General features: G+C 47.0%; 1 protein-coding gene across 1 annotated transcript in view; it reads right to left on the bottom strand.

Moving 5' to 3' along the window:
- LOC146835342 (uncharacterized) overlaps window positions 1-6,661 on the bottom strand; it is a 103,758-nt gene extending 97,097 nt beyond the window's left edge. The window contains exon 1 of the mRNA XM_085602924.1: window positions 6,485-6,661. The gene's annotated coding sequence lies outside the window, so the exon portion shown is untranslated. The remainder of the gene's footprint in view (window positions 1-6,484) is intronic.
- Window positions 6,662-16,360: the final 9,699 nt, after the last annotated feature.

Here is a 16,360-nt window from a genome sequence, read left to right as displayed (position 1 = left end):
GTCGAGATACGGATGGTGTCCCTGTGGATGATGGCGATGCCTCCTCCAGTCTGGTTGTCGCGGTCTCTCCGGATGATCTTGAAGCCCTCTGGGATGGCGATGGCGATGTCGGGCGCTGAGGAGTCGCTCATCCAGGTTTCCGTGAGGAAGGCAACGTCAGGAGCTGTGGTGTCGAGGAGGTTCCAGAGTTAAATGGCGTATCTGTGGACGGAGCGGGTGTTGAGCAGGATGCACTTGAGGTGGTTGCTGCTGGTGTTCGGCTTGGCGGGTGCTGGTGTGGGGCGGGTCCGGATGCAGGTGAACTTGCAGGTGCGGCAGCTGAAGGGTCCGTGGGTGCGTCTCGGAGTGGCTCGGTAGCACCCGGGGGTTCGGCCGGTGTTGAGTGCGTTGAGGATGGCGGCATCGTAAGTCCGGCGGGTGAGGTGGCCTCTGCGGGGGCCAGGGGTTCTGGCGCTGGGTGCGGTCCAGGCGCGGACGGGCGCAGACGGGCTTACCTTTGGCGCTCATTCGGTGCTCCCGCTGCGCGGTCGCTGAGGGGTCGACATAAGAGGGGAGTCGGGAGGGCGGGTCAGCTGGGAGGCGGGGTCGCGTCCACCAATGGACTGGCGAGGGGGCGGGGCCGCGGTCAGGAAGCGGCGGGAAACTGGATCGGGTTGGGCGGGCGGCCCTGCGGCGGCTGGGGCGCCGCTCTCGGCGTCAAGGAGACTGGAGCAGCAAGGGCTCAGGAGCAGGATCGAGGAGCAGCGACCAGGCATAACTGGGGGCTGTTGGGATGTCAATGTGGGCACAATCGCTACTAGCAGCAGGTCTCCTGGTGGCCAAAAGGTACAATGCACTTATAAGAAGCTGGCTCTATATATACTATACCAAAATGAGTTATAGTGTGCACAGAGTCCAGTGGAACCCCAAAGGTACAAAAAACAAGATTGGGGAGTGAAGAGGTAGTGTCTAGCGTGGACACTGGAGGTGGATACGTCCGCCTTTGAATTCTGTACAAAACAAAGAGATTCACCTTAAAGGAGGTTCAAAAGAGTGTGTTGCCTATCATGGTAGGGCGCACACAGTGTTTGCTTAAATACTCCTCACACACCAAAAGGGCCCTTGGTGTCATTGTGGCACCGTGCATTTACAGGCTACACGTGTTTGCGCATTGGTAGGCGCAGTTGTATTACTAATTGTGCTTTCTCTTTTTCAGACATACATTTAGAAATACCAATTGGGTATTGTATGAAGTGCATGATACTTTGCATTTTTCACTATTCTGTATATATCAAACTATTTATTCACATCTTGATAGTTACATAGTGAGTACCGAAGGGATCATTCCCAGTCCTGATGAAGAAGCCTTGATGCTTCGAAACATGTCGACTTGAGGAGGAGTATCCGCACATTACATGTAGGACATCTCCGAACCACCCCTTTTAATAGCACCAGCCTCATCGACCTAATAAAATTTGTCAAGTCTACGAGGCAAGGTACTTTTTAACTCACTCCTCGCATTCACTCTTGACCCTTCCTCTCACTACCCCTACACTACACATAGTACTGCAAATCTCAGTGCTCCCGCGTAGTCGCAGGTTGAAGCACGCCCCGTCCTGCAGCAGGGCTGGAAGACCCCTATGATGAAGCATGACACCAAGGGCGCCTTTTGGTGTGTGAGGGGTATTTAAGCAAACACTGTGTGTGCCCTACCATGATAGGTAACACACTCTTTTGAACCTCCTTTAAGGAGGATCTCTTTGTTTTGTACAGAACCCCAAAGGTAGGCAGTGGTAAAAGTAGACAGCACTTTACTCTCTATTTGTGGTAGTGTGGACGAGCAGTAAGGCTGTATCAGAGGATAGTGTTAAGCATTTGTTGCACACACTCAATCAGCAAATGATGTCACACACTCAAAGACTGAACTCAGGCCAATTTTGTTTGTATAAAAATATTAAGGTATTTTATTTTTAGAACCAAGCCAAGCTTGGCACAGGTAAGTGGAATAAATGCTTTGCAAGATATTATGCAGTGTTTACAAGTGAATGCAAGTTCAAATGCAGTTGTTTGAAATGCAGGCAAGTCATGATATTGAAATTACTGTACAGATTACTTTTTTGTTACGTTTTAGATTACTTTTTAAGTTACTTTTTCTACTCAGTGTGATATGCCTAGATATCACTCTGGGACATTTCCTAGAGAAAATGTAAGTAAAATCAGTTTTACACAATTGTAATATTTCAGGTTTCCATACAAATCAACTCTACACAAAGTTTCAGAGAAAAACAGTCAATGAATTCCTATGGAGAGAAACAAAGTTATTGGTTACCAGGTAAGTACTCAGTCTGTGGGGTTGAGTTTCAGGGGTTAGAACAAGGGTTCCTCCAGAGTCAAGGATGCACTCTCAAAAAACCCTCAGCGGCACTAGGGCGGCCAGGTGCAGGGTGATGAGGTCCAATGTTATCCAATGAGGGATAGGGGGCCTACGGTTCGTGGCTGCTAACGAGCAGGCCACAGGGTTGCGGGAGCAAATCTCCTGGTGTTAGGCTCAAGGCAAAGGGGGATCCGTTTTAGCACACAAAGTGCACCTGCAGTGGCGGTTGGGTGCAGGGTGCTGTTTTGGCATACGGTGCCCTTTTGTTTTCAATGGGGATTTTCGGTTTTGGTTTTTAGCTGCAGGCTCAGTCCAGGAAGACTGCCGGGGCAACCAACAGCTGGGCAGGTAAGTTGGAGGGCTCGGGGACGTAGGTGCATCTTGGGTTCTCTTCTCCAGGGCGCAGGGCGGTTGGATGCAGGGGTGTCTTTTGAGGTCTGATTTCACCTTACCGGGCCACTCGCTGCTGGGGAGGTCTCCGTGCAGAGGCTGCAGGCGACGTCGGGGAGTCCTGGAGGGGTCAACCCACGGTGGACTCAGACTCTGGAGCGCTGGGGGACCTCACTGGGGCAGGTGGACCACTCTGACTCAGGATGTAGGGGACAGGTGCAGTGGTGGTTCCAGGTGTCGGGTTTCTTTGTCCTCAGCAGGCTCAGGGTCTGCCTTGGGAGTTTCTTTTAAACAGAGCTGCTGTCCACAGGAGATCCGGTCTTTGTTGAAGGCAGTCAGTCCTCCCAGGGTTCTGGAGGTCACTGGCTGCAGGACAAGGTGACCTTTGACGCTGGATCTCTGAAAACTGCAGACGGGCCGGTAGTGCTGGGACCAAGTGAGTTCTCTGCAGTCTCCTCTGCTGGGCGTCTTCTTTCGTCCTTCTTCTTAGGTTGCGGGAATCTGCCTTCTTGCTTCAGGGCTGCACCCAAATACTGTATTTAGGGGGCGTTTTAGGGGTCTCGAGGTCAGTAGCCTATGGCCATGTGGGGCGACTACACCCTCTGTGTGCTCACCCCACATGGAAGAGTGAGCACAATCCCTAAACCTGAGTGGGGAGTGTATGCCATCTGCAAGATGGCAGGCACTGAAGAGTGGGCTTCACCTCGCCTCCCCCATCTGAGGGGTGGGGTTGGCAGAGGTTGGCACACCATCTGGGCTGGCTAATTTTTCCTGCCTGTCTTCCTGCCAAAAAGGAGGGGAGACAGGAAGGGGGCATGCTCCTGATAGCAGGAGAGGCTGGGGTTCGCATTACAAAGGCTGCAAGGCCTTTGAAGCTCCCCTGCCACAGATGGCTCTTCCTGGCCTGGGGGAGGTGTGAACCTCTACCCAGGAAAGGCTTTGTTTCTGGGCTCAGGGAGCGAAGGGGTCCCATCCCAGGGGTCCAGAAACATGTCTCGTGGTGGCAGGCTGGTGCTTACCAGTCAGGGTACCCACCAGAGGCTGGACGTTTTTTCAGGGGGTATCTCTAAGATGCCCTTGGAGTGCATTTTTCATTAAATCCCACACTGGCATCAGTGTTGGTTTAATGTGCTGAGAAGGCTGATACCAAAATTCCTAGTAAAGCCATTATGGTGCTGTGGAGTTCGCAATGACAAACTCCCAGCACTATATACTCTTAATTGCACTCCTGTACTTACAATGTCTAGGAATTGGTCTAGACACTGTAGGGGTATAGGGCTCATGCACCTGTACCCTCACCACTGGTATAGAGCACCCAGCTAGAGGGGTGGCTGACCTACGCCAGGGCAGTTGGTTGTAGGCATGGCACACAGGGATGTGTGCCATGTTGACTCTTCACTTTGTTCTGCACCAAATCACGCAGCCTGAAATGGCAGTGCGTGTGTGTGTAAAGGTACAGGGTCTCTAAGGGAGGCATAATAAGTGCTGCAGCCCTTAGAGGCCTTCCCTGGCCACAGTGCCCTTGGTGCCCATGGTATCTTTTACGAGGGTCTGACATGTGGCCAGAGAGGTGCCAATTGGGGGTACAAGGTACAGTTTTGGGAAAGAACACAGGCCCTGGGAACATGATTGGCAGGGACCCAGGGCACATCAAGTCAAAGTGCATCAGTAGTCTGGTTAAATGTGTGGGGGGGGGGTTACTGCAACAGAAACCCAGCTTCCTACACTGGGCACAATCGCTGCTAGTAGGTCTACTGTTGGCCAAAGGTACAATGCATGCAACGGGAGAAGTAAGAAAGATGCTACCTTGGGAGGTTGGACAAGAGGCGTGATTTATTGCTTCAAAGCAGAAAAAATGATTTATACGTGATGGGGCTGCCCAAATAAACTTAGAATCTGCCCCTCCCAGAGTAGGAGCAGTCCTACAACATATATGGTCAACGAGCAGTGCACTCTATATATGTGCACAGATTTTCCATTGGGCAGTAAAAACCAGGCAGAGTGCACAGATTTTCAGAGTATAGTATACAGCAGCGTAATATACACATATTTCTCAGATAGCAGTAAACCGTAGAGCACGCTCATTTCTACTAGTGTAGTAAAAAGCTGTTCAGCATGCACTGATTTCTCATAAAGCATTAAAATGCAGGCAGCATATATTTCTCATAATGTAGTAAACTGCACAGCACACAGATTTCTCATGTGCTCTAAGCTGCAGTGCAGTGTGTACAGATATCTCACAGTGCAGTAGGATGCAGAGCAGTGTGCAGATTACCCATAGTGCAGTGTGCACAAATTCCTCATAGTGCAGTAAGAAGCACTGCAGTGCACAGATTTCTCATACTGCAGTAAGATGCAGTACAGTGCATGGATTCCTCATAATGCAGTAAGATGCATTGTAGTGTAGAGATTTTGCATGGTGCAGTATGATGCAGTACAGTGTGCACAGTTTTCTCATAGTGCAGTAAGGTGCAGTGCGCAGATTCCTCATAGTGCAGTACGATGCAGTGCAGATTCCTCCTAGTGCAGTAAGATGCAGTGCACTGTGCACAGATTCTTCTTAGAGCACATAGATGCAGTACATCACACAGATCCCTCATAGTGTGGTAGATGCAGTGCACAGACTCCTGATAGTGCAGTAAGATACAGTGCAGTGTGTAAAGATTCCTCGGAGTGCAGTAAGATGCAGTCCCCTCCAGCACTGCTCATTATCAGGCCTTGCCAGGGATTTAAGTGGGCCAGGTCTCACAGGTGCTGATCACCGGCAGGTGTTTAAAGGGGGCCTTAAAACTGGTCTCTAGTGGGCTCTGTTTTGTGCCCTGGCACAGACGGACTGTAGTGACAGCAGGCATATGGATATGCGCTGCTCACTTCTCACTAGTGGAGAAGTTACGGCATGACATCATGCCAGGTGAGAGTTGTAGGGGAAGGGAAATCCTTTAAAGAGAGACATTTTATCTCGTGATTTCCCTTCTCTTTTTGAAACTCAGGAGCAGCAACATTGTCGTTGTGTCATCAGAGCTTAAAGTGGAAGCTTTTTCAGGATTATATACAAGCCATAGTTGCTGCTTATTTATCTTAGGCAACTAACAACCATTGACAAAGCCAATAGTCCTGACTTGTTGTAGGTATAATGTTACTTGTTGTATCATATATCTGGATGCAATGACAGAAACAGCAAAATAGAAGTCGGGCGGCACACTATGCTAAGTGCAGATTTTTAGCTTATGCATTTTAAGCCATGCCCTTAATTGCATTGGCCACACCCCTTTGAGAGACCCCCTCTCCCCCCTGTTTTTTCATCCCACTTAAAGCCCTGGGCCTTGCTATCTGTATCCTGATGATAATAATGTAAAATAAACAAAGCCTTCCCTTAACTTTAAAAGGAAAATATGACCCTGTGCTTACTTAAAAATTAACTCAAGGCTGTGAGCTACTCTGAAGGTGTCTAGGAGCTGCTCGTGATAAACTGGTTGGAGTCTGAGACACCTGCAGTGGTGTGTCTCGGGGTACGCCCGGTCCTTTCCTCGCAGGTCTATCCTCCAGACACACCATAACATGTTATTCCTTGAAACTGTTAGCCGGTGACAGTAGTTTCTGGCGACAGTAGTTGCCGGCATGTGTGGATTCCGGTAGCGGGCGTGGGTGGAACATACGTTTCAATAAATCTACCTTGCAACTTCTATTCGCCTACTCGTTTTCATTACACCAACTCATATGAAAGTGCGAACAATCTCATACCTGAGCAAAAAACTGTGCATACATTTCCAGGCTCTCTCCTCTTCCTGGGGCTGGGGTAGGGCAGATTTGGTGTCTAAAGATCAAGATAACTGCACAGACAGACAAGGGGTCCCTTCCTCCTCTGCATGAGGCTGAGCACACAAGTTGAGGCCGGAAGTAAAGTCATCATCCACTGCTGGTTCTGTCTCTGCTACCACTGACCCGGAAGAGGAAATCTTTTACTGTTCACTGCACTGACTCCCTTTGTCGATAAGTGGTCCGACACTGGTCCCCCGCACATGCGCAGATTGCCCCAGTCACCGGAGGTTGTAAACGAGTCTTTCTTTGGGCCTCGTATACGAGGCAGAAACTCGCCGGGAATTTAAAATTTAAAAGGTAACAACACTTTCTCACCAGACTTTTTCACAAGATGTCTACACCCTGCATTTCATGTCAGAGAGACAGGACTGATGGTGGCTCTGTGGGCGATGCAGCCAATTTAACCCCCAAAAGGAAAAGAGGCAGAATACTCGCGAACAGCGAAAGAAGCTTAATAAAAATTCCTGAATATAATAAAATCTATTATATATGCAAAATACAGAATCTGGACGACAGGCTTCGGGTCCAACGCCCGAAGCAAAATGGAACATTCCCACAGGAAATCAGTCCTTTCCTCCCTCCACTGCTTTTCACTCCTTATTGCCACTCACTCACTTCCTGGACTGTCATTGACTCCCCGTACTGCCTCTGACTCACTGCACTGTTGCTCCATGCACTGCCTCCCAATCACCCCCTGCACTGCCTCTCACTCACGCCATGCACTGCCTCTCATCCACTCCATACAGTACCACTGACTCCCCTCACTGCACTGCGATTCGCTACCTTCCTGCTCTGTCTTTCTCTCCCTTCCTGCTCGGCCTCTCCCTTCCTGCTCTGCCTCTCTCTATCTCTTCCTGCACTCTCGCTCTCTCTTCCTGTACTGTCACTCACTCCCTTTATGTACAGTCACTCCCTCCCTTCCTGCCCAGTCTCTAATTTCCATCCTTCATCACTCATTCCCTTCCTGCACTTTCACTCACTCTCTTCCTGCACTTTCACTCACTCTCTTCCTGCACTTTCAATTCACCTACTCTCATCCTGCACTTCCGCTCACTCCCTTCCTGCACTATTGCTCTCTCCCCTGGTGCTTCACTGTCGCTCTTTATTTGCAGGAGAGAAGGGGAAATGGGGCTTGTTCGGGTTTTTTTGAGGTCCAGGTAAAAAAAAATGAAAACAGGCTCCTAGTCTTGTTTCTCATGCCAGACATTTTTAGAAAATAATAGCGAAATATTGTGCCTTTTGGAGTATGTAAATCATGTCTTTATTAAAGGTGTGAATTAAAACCGTATCTTATGTTACAATTAAGAAAGAAATATTAGCTCAAATTAGAATATATATTCATACTGTTTAATATGTGTTTATTCGTAGTGTCTTATATGTGTATGTAATGTACCACATCCTCTGTCAAAGCCAGGACAGAAGTGCCTGCCTATAGACAAGTATAAACTGTGTAAGCTGCTTCATAAATACCTATAAAAAAACAAGCATTTGCAATGCAATCGGCCTCGTCTTTGGGACCTTATATGTATTTAGATATGCAGCACATTAGCCTGGGTGCTGAAACATCTACTGTTGTTTAACATGGAGGGAAAGTAAGCACCAAACTGTCTGAATCACTAGGTATTATTTTTGTTTTTTAAAACCTAAATTAAAGGCATTGTCAATTACAATACCAATAGTTTAAACTCGCGTAAATGCGAGACCTATCGCATTGCAAATGCTTGCTAACACGTCATCACCGGCAAGACCCAGCCCACTTAAAGCCCTGTATACATGCCAACATGTATTGTGTAATGTAACTGTTAGCATGCACATTGATAAAGTGACGTGATCGGTCAAGCGCCCTTTCGTACCACTTGCAAAAATCAGCATTTGTAAAAGCATGTGTTGGCGCCACCAAGCCAGGCTATTGGCTTTGTCAAGTGTTCCCTTTTATTAACAAGTGTCACAGTTATACACAATAACCCCATTATATGAGTATTTATCCAAATGCAATAGGTTTCAGGTTGCTGATATTTTCATTATTGGTTAATTAATTTAACTTAATTTTTGGTATACCTGTTATCTTTTGCATTGTAATGGGGTATCTACTTCACTAATTATGGATTTTTATGGTTATGAAATAATTTAGAACGTGGTTGTGTCCTTTCCAAGCAGTTGTCAAAGGAAGAGAAGTTTTGAACCCGGGGACAAATTTTCAGAGGCCACTAAAGTGAAGCAGAGTCGTCTGGGGCGCTAATGTTGCTGAGGCAAGACAGAGAACAAGGGTAAAAGTGGACATATAGCACAGTTGCGGTGGTATATGAGGGATGTGCAAGGGGTATCACTGTTGGGCAAGACTTCGAAGAGTAGCAATTGGGTCAGTGCGAGATGGGACAGGATGCATAACTTCAGGTCTACAAAAAAAACTGCTTGGTGCTAGAAGACAAGACTCAGAAGTACGAACGGGGCAGATGCGACTACACACTGGGGTCCCAACCAAACAGAAGCTCCAAAAGAGGGAGAGAGTGCATGTATCGGCTAACGAGACAAGCTTACATTTTAGGAGGAATGAGAGATGCTCTTCTCTGTTTCCTTATATCTCATCATCATAAGCATCTTGGGCAGAGAACATGACTTTGGCATTTTGGACTATATATTCCATTTGGGTATATTTATCACTAGGATCATCTCTGCAGATGTTAACAACATACTTGTTAAGCGATACAGAACTCCTCTTCAGTCTATTCATACTGTTTTTACCCATTGTTGTATGTTGATTCTGCTGTTTGCAGTTCATTACATAAATAAACAAACACTGCAAAAATGAATTGCGGATGCTGAGTGTTACATTATAATTGACACTTGGCTGCATGTTTGCTAATGTTATCCTGCCGTGGTTCATCCTCCAAACTGACACTCAACGTGGAAAGAGAGCCCAAGCAGGCTGTCATTAACAAAAACGCAATAGAGTGGTAATTGTGATGAAGGTGGGCTGACAGGGATGCAACAACAGGGTGGACGGTCCACCAGATAGAAACAGGTCAAATGTGAAGTGTCAAATGAGAGAAAGAGAAGTGGCTAGCGAGAACAAACTCGCACAATTATAACAGATGTATTAAAGGGTAGTGGACATGGTATGATTTGAGACCTTTCTGCCGTGTGGCCAGGAGGGGCGGCCTTTGAAATTGGGGGTCAGGATTGTCAGTGGAGAAATTCTGGACAACCATAGGGTTCCGGTGTGCGCCCAGTGGATGAGCAAGGCTCTTACAACCACATGTGGGGCACACTCGAGATGCAAGGGGGCAGTGGAGCCTGCATTGCCCCGGGAGGAGCGGCTTGCTCCGTGCACAGTGGGACATTCCATGGATGCGGTGAGAGCATGTGAAAAGGCAGGAAGTACTTTCCATGGGAGGCTGCACAGGTAGGCCCCGCCAGGACCCTCACACACAAGCAGAGGCCCAGCACCACCACAACCCGCCCCCCTTCCCCAGTAGAGAGCAGTACACAAAATCTGCTCCAGTTCTGTTACCGAAATGTGCTCTTTTTATTGCAGTCTTCAAACATTTTACTAATAAGGTGTGCACTTACCATGTCCGTTTAGTTTCCTTTCAGCTACCAGACTGCATTCAAGGCAGCAGCCAGTCTCCTCAGGCAGCGAGCCACTGACCCCCCCACAGGCGACAATCATTTCGGTTTGCCACCTGCCTCCTTGCTCCAGAATCTGTTGGTTGCTGTTCAGTGTGACAGGAGTCTGTCGTGGTAGCCCCGAGCCGCTGCATAGCTAGGTGACGGTCAGTAACTGAATGCACTAGTGGTCGCCAATTTCAATTGGATTTGCCGCAAGCGGCGGCGATAATGGGGATGAGGTGTCGGCCACGCTTTTGGTATCGCGCTTTCTCGTCGTTGCGGAAGATGTTGCAGGCGTAGCGGCCTGTGGGTGCAGCAGCCGGCGCCACCACCGGGTGCTTCATAGTGCTCTTATATGGCCCTGCTATGTACATTGCGCCGCCTGGATGAAAGAAGGGCCAGGCCCGCCGCAGCGGTTACCCCTTCTGTGTGTGTGTTTGGGGGAGGTGGGTCAGAGGGGCGACGTATAAAGAGGGCAGTGCAGGCCTGAAAGTGTCAAGGCATCTCCAAGTGCGGACACATTCAGAGCAGCACAAGAATAGACAGTTACAATAGAAACAAGCATTGGCATAGCCAATAGGTCTCGCTTTTGGGACCTTATAAGTATTTAGTTATGCAGCACAATATCCTTGGTGCAACAACATCAACTGTTGCATGGTTAAATACTTAAAAGGTCCCAAAGGCGAAATGGAATGGACTGGAAATTATTCTTGAAATTTTGCAAAACACAATAATAATTTTTTCTTTCAAATAGAAAAAAAATCAATTTCTTCCCCAGCAAACGTGGCACCCACGCTTTAGCCGAACATGTTTAAAGATGAAGTGCGGTTGCTGCACATAACTGTTTTTCTTTTTAATTACGGACCCAATTTGTAACTTAAATGACACCAAAGTGTGAAAACGTTTTTTTAATGAAAACTAGTGTGGGATAAGCAACAAAGGGTGACGGTGGATAGCTACTCTAGAACATCTTCCAGACCTCATAAATTATCTGAAGACGAACATACTTCAGAAATGCGGTTTTAGAAAATGGCGACTGGAAAGAATCCAAAAGCAAAGCCTGCAGCAAAGTTTAAATAATCAGGTGTGTGCTTTCACTTCCAAACATTTCACATTCACTGAACTGAAGGAGATGGAATGCCCTCCCCTTGGCAAGAGCAAGCGGAGACAAGAAGCATGCGTCGCCCTATAACCCTTTCATTCTACCAATATGAACAGCCTGCGATATGCAGCGCATTCTCTCACTGCCAAGGCCTCTGCACCGTATGCAAATACGCCGTCCCGAGGTGTAGCTCCAGTGCGTGGCATGCCCACAGTGCAAGCGAAAGTAATATAGCAATTTTAGTGGGCTTGTCCATTCAATGAGGAAAGCGGTCATTGGAAAAAACAATATTTTGTTCTGGCCAAGCTCCGGAGCAATTTTTCTCGTTCCGAAATAGTCCTTTGAACGTTTCTTCTTTTGTTGAAATTGAACAGAATGCTTACTAGACCATGATTTTAATTTATTGCTAATTAGGCTTATGAAGGAGTCCTAGACGGTGGTATTATTGTCTATTTAAACATGATTTAATTATTATTAAATGTCAGCTTATGTTTCAACATGCACATCTAAGGGAAAGCCGCACTTTCAGGAAAACACGTAATCTACTTACATTTAGTAGCTGAAATTATTGTAAATATTAAAGTCCGTCATACTGCGCATGCACCACATCATTCTGTACATCCTCCATAAACATTCACTGCAATGAACAGTCCGGTTAAGTTGTCCCCTGAGCCTACGAGCTAATATATTTCATCAGAGCGAGCATTTCATTGGATATTGTTTTGTTCCAGTAACAATTAAGCACTGGCAGTTATTTTAACAGGACACAAGTTTCCCATGTCTACAAGCCAGCTCTGACCACAGCGCGGAATGTGTTTGTAAAGTTTGGGATCACCCCTACGTGCGATTAATGGGTGTTTATTGTTCCCGACTCAGTGGTACTCATTTACGATGAACGCTTGCTGGTTGAAGTCCTTATAACAAAATGAAAGTCTGTCCTTGCAGGAAGCAGAGACAACACAGTAAAGGGAGGGCAGTTCCACTTTAGCTGCCCGTGGTCAAGCAACGGTTCTAAAAGTACAGTATCTATTTCAAGTAGATTAACACTGAAGGTAATATTAGTGGTAGTAGTAAAATGATCTGGACGTGTCCTTACGCATTTGCAAAACCAGCTGGAATTTACATGTGTGTAACATATATTTTTGTTGCATGCATAACACACGCACGTATATCACATTTACAACACATTTCTGCATGATCTATACCAGCATCCATTAAGACGTTTCTCAAGGGCAAGTCTGGCTTTGGTGTGGACAGCGTGTTGCAAGCTGTCTCCTCAGTTGATGTATTATCCATGAGTTTCCTAGCAAGATCATATACAGGTGAATTATGTTTTTTTCAGTGTTTCTTTATTTGTAATTGCAAATGTATTTATGTAGCGCTTACAACCTGGGACACGGCTGCGAAGCGTTTCTTTCGGCGAGTAGCATGCTGTTTTGGAACCTAAAATTAGCACTTTTAGTACAATTTTTTTGTTTTTATTTTTCCTTGTCAAATGTGGCGTCTCAACACAATACATTGAGCAGCCATTTTCTGAAAGACCACTTGGACGGCTGTGAATGTCATAATGCCACAATTCCAGTAGTGGAAGTGACATCACTCACCTTCTGACCCCTGTGGGCATTTGAAGTTTGGCCCTTGCCCCACCCTTCTGTCCTCAACACCATCCTATTTGCTGCAGAAAGGCAAGAAATAGAAAGTACATAAAGTAAACAGAGCTCTTAAACCCCCATGCCCCTTCCGATGCGAATCCCAGTTCGATTGCAAACGCTAATTTGCACATGATTCACGATCATGAATGGAGCGGTAATGGAGCATCTGGCATGTTTTCCGTATGTTTTTGACAATTAAAACTTACGAACAAATCGTGCGAGTAAATTGCTTACATTCTAGGCTTGCACACCTCGGAACTGGGTAAAGGAAAGTAGTTGCAATGGGTATGAAAGAACAAGCTACCCACAATATACAGAATATAATACACAGTTGGGAAAGTTTCAAGCCACTGTAAATCTCAATACGTTACTTTCATGTCTGCCTGTTCAACAGTTAGTTAGCAGCATGGAGTCCTTCCTTACGATATGGTCACCTGAAGTGAAACTAGCGGAATCGAAAGAGAGACAGAAACATGTCTGTCGCTTTCTCCCTGCAGCCAGAGCTTCCGAGATAAAACCAGCTGTGTTGTGAAAGATCCAGGGGTGCAGCAGCCGGCACCACCTCCGGGTGCTTCATAGCGCTCATCCTGGATGAAAGAAGGACCCGGCCCGCCGCAGCTGTTACCCAAGAACTGCACAGTCTATCACCGGAAGCGAAGAACTGCACAGTAATGGAAGTCACTCTTTGCCCGTTTCCTGCAAAAAAATGGCCCGTTTGCCACTTACGATATAACACGGCTCCAAGTACCGCAGATTCGTCAATCTGTTCAAGTCAACAGAAATAAATTAAAGAGCAATGACCTTCTGCCATTTGTCTTCCAACAAACGGCTGCAAAAGTACCAAAAGGAATGTACTTCAGTGGGCCTCACACTATTATTCTTTGTCAGCCTTTGTTGAATATTATTTTGAAACGGAGCCTCAGTACGGGAGCCTGACAGAGCAGACTGCAGTGGACGAAAGGGCAGAATGGGAGTGCGGATGGGAGGGGCCGAGGAGGACGGACGGGGTAAGGGAGCCTCAGTAGGGAGAGCCTGACAGTGGACTGCGGTGGATGAAAGGGCAGAATGGGAGTGCGGGTGGGAGGGGCCGAGAAGGACTGACGGGAAAAGGGAGCCTCGGTACGGAGAGCCTGACAGAGCGGACTGCGGAGGAAAGGGCAGAATGGGAGTACGGATGGGAGGGGCCGAGAAGGGTGGACGGAGGGAGGGGAGGTAGGGGAACAAAATAGTGCCCGAGTAAAGGGGCCGGTAGCCGTGGCAGGATACAAATGACGACATGGTCGTCATGAGGCGGGACTAACTATCCTAAAACCTATCAGAACGCTGTATTTAGGAGATCAACCAATAGAAAACATGGGCGGAGAGTGGGCGGAGCTTACTCGAAGCTTCCCCACTATAGTGTATACTGCATGCCTCGCAAAGCGACCAGCGCATGCGCTGCTACGCTAGCCGAGGCCTAATAACTTAAAAGGCAAAAAATCGTAGGAAAGTTTTGGAAAGCAGAATCTTCTGTTTTTCGATGAGTGTGTTTAACATCTATCAGACTTGGCCTTCTTGTTGATGTGAGATGTGAGGGCGGAGTAGAGTCTAAAGTAAATCACAGCAGATACATGGCAGGACCAAACATGAGTATTAACCTTAATTATATTTATTGCAAGAAAACAGCAAACAAAACCACACAATTGTAAAAACAGCAAATCCTGTCGATCCCTGAGATTGAAAAAAGAAATCACATGAGTACGTTCCTTACACCCAAGTGCTGCAGTTGATGTGAATCTCATTGGCACGTTCTCTGTGTGTCTTCACAATATTATGTTTTCTCATGTTGCGGTTTAGTGCTCCACCTTTATCAGAGGTTTTGTTCGCAGTTTACCTCAGCATCAGCATTCCTTCCCTGGTGAGGCCCTTGTGGACTATTATGGCTGCAAGGAAAAGTCTGATTCATAAGCTGAGTGCTCTCTTTGAGGGGGTGCCCAACACTTCTGCCATTTTAATAAGAGATGTTCCACAACATGTCTGTGTCTTCCATCGTGACCATTCTTTCCCAGTATGCCTTGCAGCATTATAGTGAGGCTGTGAGGCATACTGACATTATGCTTGCTTAGGGGCCTATAGTCCAAGATTAATCCTTGGTTAGTAAAGATCAAAGTGATGGAAAGAATGCTTGAAATAATCTGAGCCACTGGCGATTGCTTGTGTCACAAGCCAGGTTCTTCTTTTCACCCACCGTGTCACTTCATCACTCCAGACTAGCTATATGCAGGTTGTCATTGCTTCTGCTAAAAAAATATGCCTAAGCTGCCAGGACAGGTCCCCTCCATACCGAAATGTAAGCAACTCCTGACCACTCTCGGCCTCATCAGTAAGGGATAGCTCGAGTCCTGTGGAACAGTGAGCAAGGAACCCACATCTGGACATACCCATCACACTTAGGTCTCATCTGTGAGGTGTAGCTCAAGTCATGTGGAAAAGTGAGCAAGGAACCCACATCTGGGCATACCCATCCCACTTAGGTCTCATCAGTGAGGTGTAGCTCGAGTCCTGTGGAACAGTGAGCAAGGAACTCACATCTGGGCATACCCATCACACTTAGGTCTCATCAGTGAGGTGTAGCTCGAGTCCTGTGGAACAGTGAGCAAGGAACCCACATCTGGGCATACCCATCACACTTAGGTCTCATCAGTGAGGTGTAGCTCGAGTCCTGTGGAACAGTGAGCAGAGAACCGACTTCTGGAAATACCCATCATGCTTAGGTCTCATCAGTAAGTAATAGCTCGAGTCCTGTGGAAAGGTGAGCAAAGAACCCACATCTGGGCATACCCATCACTTTTAGGTCTCATCAGTAAGCAATATCTCAGGTCCCGTGGAACAGTGAGCAAGGAACTCATATCAGGGCATACCCATCACACTTAGGGTGTCACACAGACGAAAACCCAAGGGTTATCAGTGTAATGATTGCAAAAGTCTCAGCTACTGACAATCACTCCATTATATTCTAGTATCTATGCCACTCAGGAGACCACCCCTTGGGCCTGCTCCCATTGAAACAGTCCAGTCCAAATAGCCAACCCAGGTCTCCTCAGTGAAGTGTAGCTTGACTCCTGTGGCACAGCAAGCAAGAAGCCCTTTTCTTGGTAAAGCTAACATACTCAGGGCATTGCACCGAGGAGTAAGACAAAGACAACACATTGAATGCTTGCAAAAGCCTACGGCTGCTAGTAAACATTCAGGGCAATGCTTATAACCTCACACTATTGATACACATAAATAACAGAACTTAACAGCAGAATTTCATAAAAACATATAGCCAAACACATTCCAAAGAAGCCATCATTCCCCTAACTGTTTTATTACTACTATCTGTAAACTCTATGAAGTGGGAGTAGTTTAATGTTGAGAAATAGCAGCTTATCCCAAACATATCCCTCATGACCA

The sequence above is a fragment of the Triturus cristatus genome, chromosome 4_2 (assembly GCF_964204655.1).
Source record: "Triturus cristatus chromosome 4_2, aTriCri1.1, whole genome shotgun sequence".
NCBI classification, from domain to species: Eukaryota; Metazoa; Chordata; class Amphibia; order Caudata; family Salamandridae; genus Triturus; species Triturus cristatus.
The sequence above is the reverse complement of the archived record's forward strand: the minus strand, read 5'-3'. Positions and strand labels throughout refer to the sequence as shown.